General features: G+C 50.4%; 1 protein-coding gene across 1 annotated transcript in view; it reads left to right on the top strand.

The window, feature by feature from the left end:
- Window positions 1-323: 323 nt before the first annotated feature.
- The window catches only part of TSC22D4 (TSC22 domain family member 4), a 29,495-nt gene continuing 13,838 nt past the window's right edge, over window positions 324-15,980 (top strand). Inside the window, exons 1-2 of the mRNA XM_069950038.1 lie at window positions 324-415; window positions 3,797-3,844. The gene's annotated coding sequence lies outside the window, so the exon portion shown is untranslated. The remainder of the gene's footprint in view (window positions 416-3,796; window positions 3,845-15,980) is intronic.

Genomic DNA, 15,980 nt, shown 5'->3' on the forward strand with positions numbered 1-15,980 from the left:
GTCTCTCGCACATCACGGTGCTGTCTCTCAGTCTCTCGCACATCACGGTGCTGTCTCTCAGTCTCTCGCACATCACGGTGCTGTCTCAGTCTCTCGCACATCATGGTGCTGTCTCTCAGTCTCTCTCACATCACGGTGCTGTCTCTCAGTCTCTCGCACATCATGGTGCTGGACTTCTACCCTTGTTCTTGTCCTCAGAGCTCTTCCTCTTACACACCTTATCTCATCTCTTTCACAATCCAAGGACTCTATAAGATAGGCCGATCCCTATTCAGCCGATAGGGCTGGGGATCATCTGACCTACCTGCATTGCTCATGGATGATAGAAGGAAAGTGACCGTCTATCCGGAGCTGCCCGCACACTGGTTGTGTAAAGGCTCGGGAATCAAGTGTTCATCTATGGGATTGGTGTCCATTAACCTCTTAGTGACCGCCGATACGGCTTTTTACGGCGGTCACTAAGGGTCCTTATTCTGCTGCCATCAGCTTTTTACGGCGATGGCAGAGAATAAGGCTACGGGGCCGGGACGGCCCCCACCCCATCCCCCCGGCTACCGGAGGTAGCTGAGGGGTTGGGGCAGTGTGTGGGGTCCGTCCCGCTCTGTCACTGAACTATGATTACTGAGATAGAAAATATCACAGTAATCATAGTAATACAGTGAAAATGAATATGTAAAGTACAAAAAGTGACAAACATACAAAAAAATAAAACACACACTTTTTATTATAGTAATAATTGCAGTTTACTCCCAAATTACCCCTAACCCCTCCCCAGATTACCCCTAACCACCGCACGTTGCCCGTAACCACCGCACGTTGGCCGTAACCATCGCACGTTGCCCGTAACCACCGCACGTTGCCCGTAACCACCGCACGTTGCCAGTGACCCCCTCCCGATTGCCCGTAACCACCCCAAATTACATGTACCCACCCCAGATTACCTATAAGCACTTCAGTTTATCAGTAACAATCCCAGATTGTCTGTAACCCTTCCAGGTTGCACATAACCCCCCCAGGTTCCCCGTAATCACGCCAGATTACATGTAACCCCCCCCAGTTTGCACGTAACCACCGCGCGTTGCCTCTGACCACGCCACGATGCCTCTGACCACCGCACGTCACCTCTGACCACCGCACGTCGCCTCTGACCACCGCACGTCGCCTCTGACCACCGCACGTCGCCTCTGACCACCACACGTCGCCTCTGACCACGCCACGGCGCCTCTGACCACCCCAAATTGCCAATGACCCCCTCCAGATTGCGGTGCCCATGCCAGATTACAGGTATCCACCCCAGATTGCCTATAAGAACTTCAGTTTATCCGTAACCACCCCACATTGCCCGTAGCCACCCCACGTTGCCCGTAACCACCCCAGATTGTCAGTAAGCACTGCAGGTTGCCGTAACCACCCCACGTTGCCCGTAACCACCCCAGATTGTCTGTAAGCACTGCAGGTTGCCCGTAACCACCCCACGTTGCCCGTATCCACCCCAGATTGTCTGTAAGCACTGCAGGTTGCCCGTAACCACCCCACGTTTCCCGTAACCATCCCAGATTGTCTGTAAGCACAGCAGATTGCCCGTAACCAGCCCACGTTGCCGTAACCACAGCAGGTTGCCCGTGACCACCACACGTTGCCCATAACCACCCCTCGTTGCCCGTAACCACCCCACGTTGCCTGTAACCACCCCAGGTTGCCGTAACCACAGCAGGTTGCCCGTGACCACCCCATGTTGTCCGTAACCACCCCACATTACCTGTAATCTCATTTTTTTTATTTTATTTTAGTAACTGCGCTATTCTAATAACCATTACTAGCTGCGGTTTTGCTCCTGTAAATTGGCGCTCCTTCCCTTCTGAGCCCTGCTGTGTGCCCATACAGTGGTTTATGCCCACATATGGGGTACCGTTGTACTCAGGAGAACCTGCGTTACAGATTTTGGGGTACGTTTTCTCTCCTGTTCCTCGACAAATTGAGAAATTTCAAACTAAACCAACATATTATTGGAAAAATTCGAGTTTTTCATTTTTACTGGCCAATTTTGAATACTTTCCTCTAATACCTGTGGGGTAAAAATGGTCACCACACCCCAAGATGAATTCTTTGAGGGGTGTACTTTCCAAAATGGGGTGACTTTTGGGGGGAATCTATTCTGCTGACACTACAGGGGCTCTGCAAACGCACCTGGCGCTCAGAAACTTCTTCAGAAAAATCTGCACTGAAAATGCTAATTGGCGCTCCCTTCCTTCTGAGCCCGGCTGTGTGCCCATGCAGTGGTTTATGTCCACATATGGGGTACCGTTCTACTCAGGAGAACCTGCTTTACATATATTGGGGTGACATTTCTCTCCTGTTCCTCGAGAAATTGAGAAATTTCAAACTAAAGGAACATATTATTGGAAAAAATTGAGTTTTTCATTTTTACTGTCTACTTTTGAATACTTTCCTCAAATACCTGTGGGGTCAAAATGCTCACCACACCCCAAAATAAATTCTTTGAGGGGTGCACTTTCTAAAATTGAGTGACTTATTGGGAGATTTTACTCTGCGGACACTACAGGGGCACTGCAAACGCACCTGGCGCTCGGAAACTTCTGCAGCAAAATCTGCATTGAAAAAGCTAATTGGCGCTCCTTCCCTTCTGAGCCCTCCTGTGTGCCCATGCAGTGGTTTATGCCCACATATGGGGTACCATTGTACTCAGGAGAACCTGCGTTACAAATTTTGGGGTACTTTTTTCCTCTTGTTCCTCGTGAAATTGAGAAATTTCAAACTAAACGAACATATTATTGGAAGAATTCGAGTTTTTCATTTTTACTGTCTTCTTTTGAATACTTTCCTGTAATACCTGTGGGGTCAAAATGGTCACCACACACCAAGATGAATTCTTTGAGGGGTGTACTTTCCAAAATGGGGTGACTTATGGGGGGTTTTCTCTCTGCTGACACTACAGGGGCTCTGCAAACACACCTGGCGCTCAGAAACTTCTTCAGCAAAATTTGCATTGGAAAAGCTAATTGGCGCTCCCTTCCTTCTGAGCCCTGCTGTGTGCCCATACAGTGGTTTACGCCCACATATGGGGTACCATTGTACTCAAGAGAACCTGCATTACAAATTTTGGGGTGCTTTTTGTCTCATATTCCTTTTGAAAATGAGAAACTTTAATCTAAACGTATATATTATTGGAAAATTAAAATTTTCAATTTTTTTACTGCCTAATTGTGAATACTTTCCTCCAGCCCCTGTAGGGTTAAAATGTTCATTATACCCCTAGATTAATTCTTTAAGGTGTGTAGTTTCCAAAATGGGGTCACTTATGGGGGTTTTCAGGATACCAGACTTCTAAATCCATTTAAAAAAAGAACTGGTACCTAAAAAAATCAGTTTCACAAAAATGTGATAATTTGCTGATAAATTTCTAAGCCCCATAACACCCTAAAAAAGTAAAATATGTTTACCAAATTATGGCAGAATAAAGAGGACATATTGGTAATGTGATTTAGTAACTAATTTATGTGCTACGACTTTCTTTTTTTAGAAGCAGAGAATTTCAAAGTTCATAAAATGCAAATTTTTTAAGTTTTTCATGATATTTTGATGTTTTTCACAAAAAACACACAAAGTAGTGACCAAATTTTGCCACTAACATAAAGTGCCATATGTCACGAAAAAACAATCTCAGAATCGCTAGCATACGTTAAAGCATCACTGAGCTATAAGAGCATAAAGTGAGACAGGTCAGATTTTGAAAAATTAGCCTGGTCATTAAGGCCCAAACTGCAGCACGAAGGGGTTAAAAGGATCCGCTTGTCAGGCTCCTATCACACGGAAGGATTATTGGGTAAAAAACATTATTGTATCATTCAAATGTAAGCGATAATCTTTCCATGAGTACACAGGAACCATCAAACCACTAAAAATGTCGCATCTTTTGAGGATGATATGGGCCTGCTTGGCTGAGGGCTATCCCTATTACACAGGATGATATGGGCATGCTTGGCTGAGGGCTATCCCTATTACACAGGATGATATGGGCATGCTTGGCTGAGGGCTATCCCTATTACACAGGATGATATGAGCCTGCTTGGCTGAGGGCTATCCCTATTACACAGGATGATATAAGCATGCTTGGCTGAGGGCTATCCCTATTACACAGGATGATATAAGCATGCTTGGCTGAGGGCTATCCCTATTACACAGGATGATATGGGCATGCTTGGCTGAGGGCTATCCCTATTACACAGGATGATATGGGCATGCTTGGCTGAGGGCTATCCCTATTACACAGGATGATATGGGCCTGCTTGGCTGAGGGCTATCCCTATTACACAGGATGATATGGGCATGCTTGGCTGAGGGCTATCCCTATTACACAGGATGATATGGGCATGCTTGGCTGAGGGCTATCCCTATTACACAGGATGATATGGGCCTGCTTGGCTGAGGGCTATCCCTATTACACAAGATGATATGGGCCTGCTTGGCTGAGGGCTATCCCTATTACACAGGATGATATAAGCATGCTTGGCTGAGGGCTATCCCTATTACACAGGATGATATAAGCATGCTTGGCTGAGGGCTATCCCTATTACACAGGATGATATGGGCATGCTTGGCTGAGGGCTATCCCTATTACACAGGATGATATGGGCATGCTTGGCTGAGGGCTATCCCTATTACACAGGATGATATGGGCCTGCTTGGCTGAGGGCTATCCCTATTACACAGGATGATATGGGCATGCTTGGCTGAGGGCTATCCCTATTACACAGGATGATATGGGCCTGCTTGGCTGAGGGCTATCCCTATTACACAGGATGATATGGGCCTGCTTGGCTGAGGGCTATCCCTATTACACAAGATGATATGGGCCTGCTTGGCTGAGGGCTATCCCTATTACACAGGATGATATGGGCATGCTTGGCTGAGGGCTATCCCTATTACACAGGATGATATGGGCCTGCTTGGCTGAGGGCTATCCCTATTACACAGGATGATATGGGCATGCTTGGCTGAGGGCTATCCCTATTACACAGGATGATATGGGCATGCTTGGCTGAGGGCTATCCCTATTACACAGGATGATATGGGCATGCTTGGCTGAGGGCTATCCCTATTACACAGGATGATATGGGCATGCTTGGCTGAGGGCTATCCCTATTACACAGGATGATATGGGCCTGCTTGGCTGAGGGCTATCCCTATTACACAGGATGATATGGGCATGCTTGGCTGAGGGCTATCCCTATTACACAGGATGATATGGGCCTGCTTGGCTGAGGGCTATCCCTATTACACAGGATGATATGGGCATGCTTGGCTGAGGGCTTTCTCTATTACACAGGATGATATGGGCATGCTTGGCTAAGGGCTATCTCTATTACACAGGATGATATGGGCCTGCTTGGCTGAGGGCTATCCCTATTACACAGGATGATATGAGCCTGCTTGGCTGAGGGCTATCCCTATTACACAGGATGATATGGGCATGCTTGGCTGAGGGCTATCCCTATTACACAGGATGATATGGGCATGCTTGGCTGAGGGCTATCCCTATTACACAGGATGATATGGGCCTGCTTGGCTGAGGGCTATCCCTATTACACAGGATGATATGGGCATGCTTGGCTGAGGGCTATCCCTATTACACAGGATGATATGGGCCTGCTTGGCTGAGGGCTATCCCTATTACACAGGATGATATGGGCCTGCTTGGCTGAGGGCTATCCCTATTACACAGGATGATATGGGCATGCTTGGCTGAGGGCTATCCCTATTACACAGGATGATATGGGCATGCTTGGCTGAGGGCTATCCCTATTACACAGGATGATATGGGCATGCTTGGCTGAGGGCTATCCCTATTACACAGGATGATATGGGCATGCTTGGCTGAGGGCTATCCCTATTACACAGGATGATATGGGCATGCTTGGCTGAGGGCTATCCCTATTACACAGGATGATATGGGCATGCTTGGCTGAGGGCTATCCCTATTACACAGGATGATATGGGCATGCTTGGCTGAGGGCTATCCCTATTACACAGGATGATATGGGCCTGCTTGGCTGAGGGCTATCCCTATTACACAGGATGATATGGGCATGCTTGGCTGAGGGCTATCCCTATTACACAGGATGATATGGGCCTGCTTGGCTGAGGGCTATCCCTATTACACAGGATGATATGGGCATGCTTGGCTGAGGGCTATCCCTATTACACAGGATGATATGGGCATGCTTGGCTGAGGGCTATCGCTATTACACAGGATGATATGGGCATGCTTGGCTGAGGGCTATCCCTATTACACAGGATGATATGGGCATGCTTGGCTGAGGGCTATCCCTATTACACAGGATGATATGGGCCTGCTTGGCTGAGGGCTATCCCTATTACACAGGATGATATGGGCATGCTTGGCTGAGGGCTATCCCTATTACACAGGATGATATGGGCCTGCTTGGCTGAGGGCTATCCCTATTACACAGGATGATATGGGCATGCTTGGCTGAGGGCTTTCTCTATTACACAGGATGATATGGGCATGCTTGGCTAAGGGCTATCTCTATTACACAGGATGATATGGGCCTGCTTGGCTGAGGGCTATCCCTATTACACAGGATGATATGAGCCTGCTTGGCTGAGGGCTATCCCTATTACACAGGATGATATGGGCATGCTTGGCTGAGGGCTATCCCTATTACACAGGATGATATGGGCATGCTTGGCTGAGGGCTATCCCTATTACACAGGATGATATGGGCCTGCTTGGCTGAGGGCTATCCCTATTACACAGGATGATATGGGCATGCTTGGCTGAGGGCTATCCCTATTACACAGGATGATATGGGCCTGCTTGGCTGAGGGCTATCCCTATTACACAGGATGATATGGGCCTGCTTGGCTGAGGGCTATCCCTATTACACAGGATGATATGGGCATGCTTGGCTGAGGGCTATCCCTATTACACAGGATGATATGGGCATGCTTGGCTGAGGGCTATCCCTATTACACAGGATGATATGGGCATGCTTGGCTGAGGGCTATCCCTATTACACAGGATGATATGGGCATGCTTGGCTGAGGGCTATCCCTATTACACAGGATGATATGGGCATGCTTGGCTGAGGGCTATCCCTATTACACAGGATGATATGGGCATGCTTGGCTGAGGGCTATCCCTATTACACAGGATGATATGGGCATGCTTGGCTGAGGGCTATCCCTATTACACAGGATGATATGGGCATGCTTGGCTGAGGGCTATCCCTATTACACAGGATGATATGGGCCTGCTTGGCTGAGGGCTATCCCTATTAGGGTGGGTTCACACTGAGGAATTCTCGCGGATAAATTCAGCGGAATTCCGTTGGCTGTATGCGCACACGGCCGCGTGCCTTTTCGCCGGCCGTGTCAATTCTTTTGGCAGAATGCGGGAAAGGCGCGCGTCCGTCCGCGCGTACAGTTGATGAAATTCCGCTGATAAATTCCTCAGTGTGAACCCACCCTTACGCAGGATAATATGGGCATGCTTGGCTGAGGGCTATCCCTATTACATGGTGATCTGGGCCAGTTTGGCCAATAGTTACCCCATTTCATAGGGCTCCATACTCCATGTCCTCCACTGAGTCCTCCCCTCCACTACCTGACACTCCCTTTCCACTTTCCTCTAGTCCACAATGCTACATCTTTCATTCTGTGCTTTGTGTTAATAAGTTATCAGCCTTACCCTGACCTCCTCCTCCTCCTCCTCCTCATCATCATCATCATCATCATTACCATGCCTCTTCCCAGGTGGCACCAACCTAAATCTCTTCTCTCAGCCCTGCTGACTTTCTGATCTAAGTTTATAATCCTAGATTTATAACCCTGCCTATAAAAATCTGTCCTTGCTTCCTTCCTAGCCTCTAACGTGCTGGCCCCGATATCATGGTTCTCATCCTCTCTCTACAGCCAATCCATCCCCTCTCTCTTCTTTCCATCATCTCCTCTTCTTCTTTCAATCATCTCCTCTTCTTCTTTCAATCATCTCCTCTTCTTCTTCCCATCATCTCTTCTTTCCATCCCCTCCTCTTCTTTCCATCACCTACTCTTCTTTCCATCATCTCCTCTTCTTCTTTCCATCATCTCCTCTTCTTCTTTCCATCCCCTCCTCTTCTTCTTTCCATCATCTCCTCTTCTTCTTTCCATCATCTCCTCTTCTTCTTTTCATCCCCTCCTCTCCTTCCCATCTCCTCCTCTTCTTTCCATCATCTCCTCTTCTTCTTTACATCATCTCCTCTCCTTTTCATCCCCTCCTCTCCTTTCCATCTCCTCCTCTTCTTTCCATCATCTCCTCTTCTTTCCATCCCCTCCTCTCCTTTCCATCATCTCCTCTTCTTTCCATCATCTCTTCTTCTTTCCATCCCCTCCTCTTCTTCTTTCCATCATCTCCTCTTCTTTCCTTTCTATCATCTCCTCTCCTTTCCATCATCTCCTCTCCTTTCCATCATCTCCTCTCCTTTCCATCATCTCCTCTCCTTTCCATCATCTCTTCTTCTTTCCATCATCTCTTCTTCTTTCCATCATCTCCTCTTCTTTCCATCATCTCCTCTTCTTTCCATCATCTCCTCTCCTTTCCATTCCGTCTTCTTTCCATCATCTCCTCTTCTTTCCATCCCCTCCTCTTCTTTCCATCATCTCTTCTTCTTTCCATCCCCTCCTCTTCTTTCCATCCCCTCCTCTTCTTTCCATCCCCTCCTCTTCTTTCCATCCCCTCCTCTTCTTTCCATCATCTCTTCTTCTTTCCATCATCTCTTCTTCTTTCCATCATCTCTTCTTCTTTCCATCATCTCCTCTTCTTTCCATCATCTCCTCTTCTTTCCATCCCCTCCTCTTCTTTCCATCATCTCTTCTTCTTTCCATCCCCTCCTCTTCTTTCCATCCCGTCCTCTTCTTTCCATCCCGTCCTCTTCTTTCCATCATCTCTTCTTCTTTCCATCCCCTCCTCTTCTTTCCATCCCGTCCTCTTCTTTCCATCCCGTCCTCTTCTTTCCATCCCGTCCTCTTCTTTCCATCATCTCTTCTTCTTTCCATCCCCTCCTCTTCTTTCCATCCCCTCCTCTTCTTTCCATCATCTCCTCTTCTTTCCATCATCTCCTCTTCTTTCCATACCCTCCTCTTCTTTCCATCATCTCCTCTTCTTTCCATCATCTCCTCTCCTTTCCATTCAGTCTTCTTTCCATACCCTCCTCTTCTTTCCATCATCTCCTCTTCTTTCCATCATCTCTTCTTCTTTCCATCATCTCCTATTCTTTCCATCATCTCCTCTCCTTTCCATTCAGTCTTCTTTCCATACCCTCCTCTTCTTTCCATCCCCTCTTCTTTCCATCATCTCCTCTTCTTTCCATCATCTCCTCTTCTTTCCATCAGCTACTCTTCTTTCCATCATCTCCTCTTCTTTCCATCATCTCCTCTTCTTTCCATCATCTCTTCTTCTTTCCATCATCTCTTCTTCTTTCCATCATCTCTTCTTCTTTCCATCATCTCTTCTTCTTTCCATCATCTCCTCTTCTTTCCATCATCTCCTCTTCTTTCCATCATCTCCTATTCTTTCCATCATCTCCTATTCTTTCCATCATCTCTTCTCCTTTCCATCATCTCCTCTTCTTTCCATCATCTCCTCTTCTTTCCATCATCTCCTCTTCTTTCCTTCATCTCCTATTCTTTCCATACCCTCCTCTTCTTTCCATCCCCTCTTCTTTCCATCCCTTCTTCTTTCCATCATCTCTTCTTCTTCTTTCCATCATCTCTTCTTCTTCTTCTTTCCATCATCTCTTCTTCTTTCCATCCCCTTCCATCTTTTTCCCTTATTATAATTTCTCCCTTTGATTTCCTTGTCTTCTCTTGTGCTGCACCTCTCATCCAGTCCACAATGCTGCCCCTTACATCCTATATGTGTCTTCCAATCACTGTCAGGTATAATGGTCCTTATCCAGCCTCTCGCTCCCATCTCATGCCTGACCTAGAATCTGAGTCCACATTTTCTGGAGATACAACCCTTAGCTTCTTGGCAGCAATGCCCTCATCCTTCCTGCAGATGGGCTTGTATGGCGGGTGAACATTACCCTTTCCCATTACCTAGAAGATGGCTGTCATGTCATATTGTTCACTTAAAGGGGTTGTTGACCTAAAAAAATTCTTGCAAATCAACTGGTTTCAGAAAGTGCCAGAGATTTGTACTTCACTTCTATAAAAAAAAAATCTCCAGTCTTTCAGTACTTACCATCTACTGTATGTCCTGCAGGAAGTGGTGTATTCTCTCCAATCTGACACAGTGCTCTCTGCTGCCACCTCTGTCCATGTCAGGAACTGTCCAGAGCAGCAGCAAATCCCCATAGAAAACCTCTCCTGCTCTGGACAGTTCCTGACATGGACAGAGGTGGCAGCAGAGAGCACTGTGTCAGACTGAAGAGAATACACCCCATCCTGCAGGACATACAGCAGCTGATAAGTACTGGAAGACTGGAGATTTTTTACTAGAAGTAACTTACAAATTTCTGGCATCCGTTGATTTGAAAGAAATTTTTGGGTGAACAAGGAGTGTAATTTCCTGCAAATAGTGTATTTGTGCTGTGACCCATACACTCAGCACTCTGAGTACCCAGTAACATGGCTGCCGTGCCCGGGTAGGAGGGACTAGATGGAGACTATTAAGCGCTGTGTTTTGGCACCAGAAGGAGCAGGAGGTGCTGGGAGGGAAGGCTGAGGCTCGCACCTTGTGAGACTGACTGAAAGCCATAGAGAGTGAGAAGTGTGTGGGCAGCAGCTGACAAGTATCCGGCACAAGTGGCAGAGTGTGGCGGCACACGGAGGCCGGGACCTGCAGGGATAGAGGGGGAGGCCGGGCCATCTGCCTATCCCATGGACTCTCTATAGTATCCTGAGAGAGTCTTGTCAGTGGACTGGTCTCTGCTTCACCTGCAACCAATAAGCTGGGGGTCACCAGGTGAAGTCTGCAGAGAGCTGTGGACTGTAGAAGCCGCTGTTCTTTGTTTCCCCAGCGAGCGGGTGAGTCCGGGGGAAGCTGCGGGGTGGGCCGCCCGGGTGATCGCTGATCGTCCGGGCAGCCCATAGGATATAGCGGTGGTCTGATGCCTCCTACCACACGGGGCGGCGGCAGCAGATCACCGCTATGTTGTAAGACAAAAGACTTCAATGATCAGCCGACATGAATGATGTTGGCTGATTGTTGCCTCGGAATAGGGCCTTAACATCACTGTAGGTAGTGACTCTGCGGACAGCCAACAACCAACCAGGGAGTATGGGCTGGTGAAGCATCACCACCACCAGTCCACCCTGCAACCACTAAGCTGCCTATGCCGCCTTGTGAATATGCAACGCATGCTGTAAGTGTCAGGTTTACTGTGCTACTGAAACCATGAAGAGATTGTGCCGCCGCGTGTGAGGGGGAAGCTGTAACCTCCCTAGGTCTAATGTGTGGAGCAGCGTGGAGCGCACCTCCTGTGATCAGCTGATCGCTGTGTGATCTTCCTGGCATGGAGATGGAGTGTAACATGTGTGACTGTAACCCTTTGTGTGCAGGTGTGCAGATGGGCGTGCTCAGTGATATCACACAGCTAGGAGATTACCAGGGCAGAGGTCACCGGCCGATAGCATGCGGGCGCAGCCTCTACCCTCACCACCCTCCCCGGTCACCCACCGGCAGACAGCATGCGGGCGCAGCCGCCACCCTCACCACCCTCCCCGGTCACCCACCGGCAGATAGCATGCGGGCGCAGCCTCTACCCTCACCACCCTCCCCGGTCACCCACCGGCAGATAGCATGCGGGCGCAGCCTCTACCCTCACCACCCTCCCCGGTCACCCACCGGCAGATAGCATGCGGGCGCAGCCTCTACCCTCACCACCCTCCCCGGTCACCCACCGGCAGATAGCATGCGGGCGCAGCCTCTACCCTCACCACCCTCCCCGGTCACCCACCGGCAGATAGCATGCGGGCGCAGCCGCCACCCTCACCACCCTCCCCGGTCACCCACCGGCAGATAGCATGCGGGCGCAGCCTCTACCCTCACCACCCTCCCCGGTCACCCACCGGCCGATAGTATGTGGGCGCAGCCGCCACCCTCACCACCCTCCCCGGTCACCCACCGGCAGACAGCATGCGGGCGCAGCCGCCACCCTCACCACCCTCCCCGGTCACCCACCGGCAGATAGCATGCGGGCGCAGCCTCCACCCTCACCACCCTCCCCGGTCACCCACCGGCAGATAGCATGCGGGCGCAGCCTCTACCCTCACCACCCTCCCCGGTCACCCACCGGCAGATAGCATGCGGGCGCAGCCTCTACCCTCACCACCCTCCCCGGTCACCCACCGGCAGATAGCATGCGGGCGCAGCCTCTACCCTCACCACCCTCCCCGGTCACCCACCGGCAGATAGCATGCGGGCGCAGCCTCTACCCTCACCACCCTCCCCGGTCACCCACCGGCAGATAGCATGCGGGCGCAGCCGCCACCCTCACCACCCTCCCCGGTCACCCACCGGCAGATAGCATGCGGGCGCAGCCTCTACCCTTACCACCCTCCCCGGTCACCCACCGGCAGATAGCATGCGGGCGCAGCCTCTACCCTCACCACCCTCCCCGGTCACCCACCGGCAGATAGCATGCGGGCGCAGCCGCCACCCTCACCACCCTCCCCGATCACCCACCGGCAGATAGCATGCAGGCGCAGCCACCACCCTCACCACCCTCCCCGGTCACCCACCGGCAGATAGCATGCGGGCGCAGCCTCTACCCTCACCACCCTCCCCGGTCACCCACCGGCAGATAGTATGCGGGCGCAGCCGCCACCCTTCCCGGTCACCCACCGGCCGCCACTGCCCTGAGGTGAGAGGAGACCGAGGCAGGAAGGGTTAATAGCCAAAGACTAAGGTGCTGAGAACCTGCCAATATATACAGTGCGAAGAGGGGGGTGATACACGGAGGGGGGGGGGAGAGACAGCCCGATACAGAGAGACAGTCACACAGAGAGAGACAGCCCGATACAGAGAGACAGCCCGATACAGAGAGAGACAGCAGGATAAAGAGAGACAGCCGGATACAGAGAGACAGTCACACAGGGAGACAGCCCAATTCAGAGAGAGAGACAGTCACACAGAGAGAGACAGTGACACAGAGAGAGACAGTGACACAGAGAGAGACAGCCGGATACAGAGAGAGAGACGGATACAGAGAGAGAGAGCCCGATACAGAGAGAGAGAGCCCGATACAGAGAGAGACAGCCAGATACAGAGAGACAGTCACACAGGGAGACAGCCCAATTCAGAGAGACAGTCACACAGAGAGAGACAGCCGGATACAGAGAGAGACAGCAGGATAAAAAGAGACAGGAGGATACAGAGAGACAGTCACACAGGGAGACAGCCCAATTCAGAGAGCCAGATACAGAGAGAGAGCCGGATACAGAGAGAGAGAGCCGGATACAGAGAGAGACAGTCACACAGAGAGAGACAGCCGGATACAGAGAGACAGTCACACAGAGAGAGACAGCCGGATACAGAGAGACAGTCACACAGAGAGAGACAGCCGGATACAGAGAGACATCCCGATACAGAGAGAGACAGCCAGATACAGAGAAAGACAGCCAGATACAGAGAGACAGTCACACAGGGAGACAGCCCGATACAGAGAGACAGTCACACAGAGAGAGACAGCCCGATACAGAGAGACAGCCGGATACAGAGAGAGACAGCAGGATAAAGAGAGACAGACGGATACAGAGAGACAGTCACACAGGGAGACAGCCCAATTCAGAGAGAGCCCGATACAGAGAGAGACAGTCACACAGAGAGAGACAGCCGGATACAGAGAGAGAGCCGGATACAGAGAGAGAGCCCGATACAGAGAGAGACAGCCGGATACAGAGAGAGACAGCAGGATAAAAAGAGACAGGAGGATACAGAGAGACAGTCACACAGGGAGACAGCCCAATTCAGAGAGAGAGCCAGATACAGAGAGAGAGACCGATACAGAGAGAGAGCCCGATAAAGAGAGAGACAGTCACACAGAGAGAGACAGCCCGATACAGAGAGACAGACGGATACAGAGAGACAGTCACACAGAGAGAGACAGCCGGATACAGAGAGACAGTCACACAGAGAGAGACAGCCGGATACAGAGAGACATCCCGATACAGAGAGAGACATCCCGATACAGAGAGAGAGAGACCGATACAGAGAGAGACAGCCAGATACAGAGAGACAGTCACACAGGGAGACAGCCCAATTCAGAGAGACAGCCAGATACAGAGAGACAGTCACACAGGGAGACAGCCCAATTAAGAGAGGCAGTCACACAGAGAGAGACAGCCCGACACAGAGAGACAGCCGGATACAGAGATAGACAGTCACACAGAGAGAGACAGCCGGATACAGAGAGACAGCCCGATACAGAGAGAGAGAGCCCGATACAGAGAGAGAGAGCCCGATACAGAGAGACAGTCACAGTCACACAGGGAGACAGCCCAATTCAGAGAGACAGCCATATAGAGAGACAGTCACACAGGGAGACAGCCCAATTCAGAGAGACAGTCACACAGAGAGAGACAGCCTGATACAGAGAGAGACAGTCACACAGAGAGAGACAGCCGGATACAGAGAGACAGTCACACAGGGAGACAGCCCAATTCAGAGAGACAGCCAGATACAGAGAGACAGTCACACAGGGAGACAGCCCAATTAAGAGAGGCAGTCACACAGAGAGAGACAGCCCGACACAGAGAGACAGCCGGATACAGAGATAGACAGTCACACAGAGAGAGACAGCCGGATACAGAGAGACAGCCCGATACAGAGAGAGAGAGCCCGATACAGAGAGAGAGAGCCCGATACAGAGAGACAGTCACAGTCACACAGGGAGACAGCCCAATTCAGAGAGACAGCCATATACAGAGAGACAGTCACACAGGGAGACAGCCCAATTCAGAGAGACAGTCACACAGAGAGAGACAGCCTGATACAGAGAGAGACAGTCACACAGAGAGAGACAGCCGGATACAGAGAGACAGCCCGATACAGAGAGAGAGCCCGATACAGAGAGAGAGACAGCCCAATTCAGAGAGACAGTCACACAGAGAGAGACAGCCCGATGCAGAGAGAGACAGTCACACAGAGAGAGACAGCCGGATACAGAGAGAGAGAGCGATACAGAGAGAGAGACAGCCCGATACAGAGAGACAGTCACACAGAGAGACAGCCCAATTCAGAGAGACAGTCACACAGAGAGAGACAGCCGGATACAGAGAGAGACAGTCACACAGAGAGACAGCCGGATACAGAGAGACAGCCCGATACAGAGAGACAGTCAGAGAGACAGCCCGATACAGAGAGACAGCCCGATACAGAGAGAGACAGCCCGATACAGAGAGAGACAGCCCGATACAGAGAGACAACCCGATACAGAGAGACATTCACACAGAGACAGCCCGATACAGAGAGACAGCCCAATACTGAGAGACAGCCCGATACAGAGAGACAGTCAGAGAGACAGCCCGATACAGAGAGACAGCCCGATACAGAGAGAGACAGCCCGATACAGAGAGACAGCCCGATACAGAGAGACAGCCCGATACAGAGAGACAGCCCGATACAGAGAGAGAGACAGCCCGATACAGAGAGACATTCACACAGAGAGACAGCCCGATACAGAGAGACAGCCCAATACAGAGAGACAGTCGCATCACATAGAGAGACAGCCGGATACAGGGAGACAATCACAACACAAAGAGAGACAGCCAGATACAGAGAGACAGTCACATCGAGAGACAGACGAATACAGAGAGACATTCACATTGAGTGAAAGCAGAACACACAGAGAGACAGTCACATCAAGACACAGCGGGATACACAGAGACAGTCACAAAGAGACAGCAGGATACAGATAGACAGTCACATGGAGAGACAGCCACATAGAAAGGAA

Source organism: Dendropsophus ebraccatus, chromosome 1 (assembly GCF_027789765.1).
Source record: "Dendropsophus ebraccatus isolate aDenEbr1 chromosome 1, aDenEbr1.pat, whole genome shotgun sequence".
Lineage (NCBI taxonomy): Eukaryota > Metazoa > Chordata > Amphibia > Anura > Hylidae > Dendropsophus > Dendropsophus ebraccatus.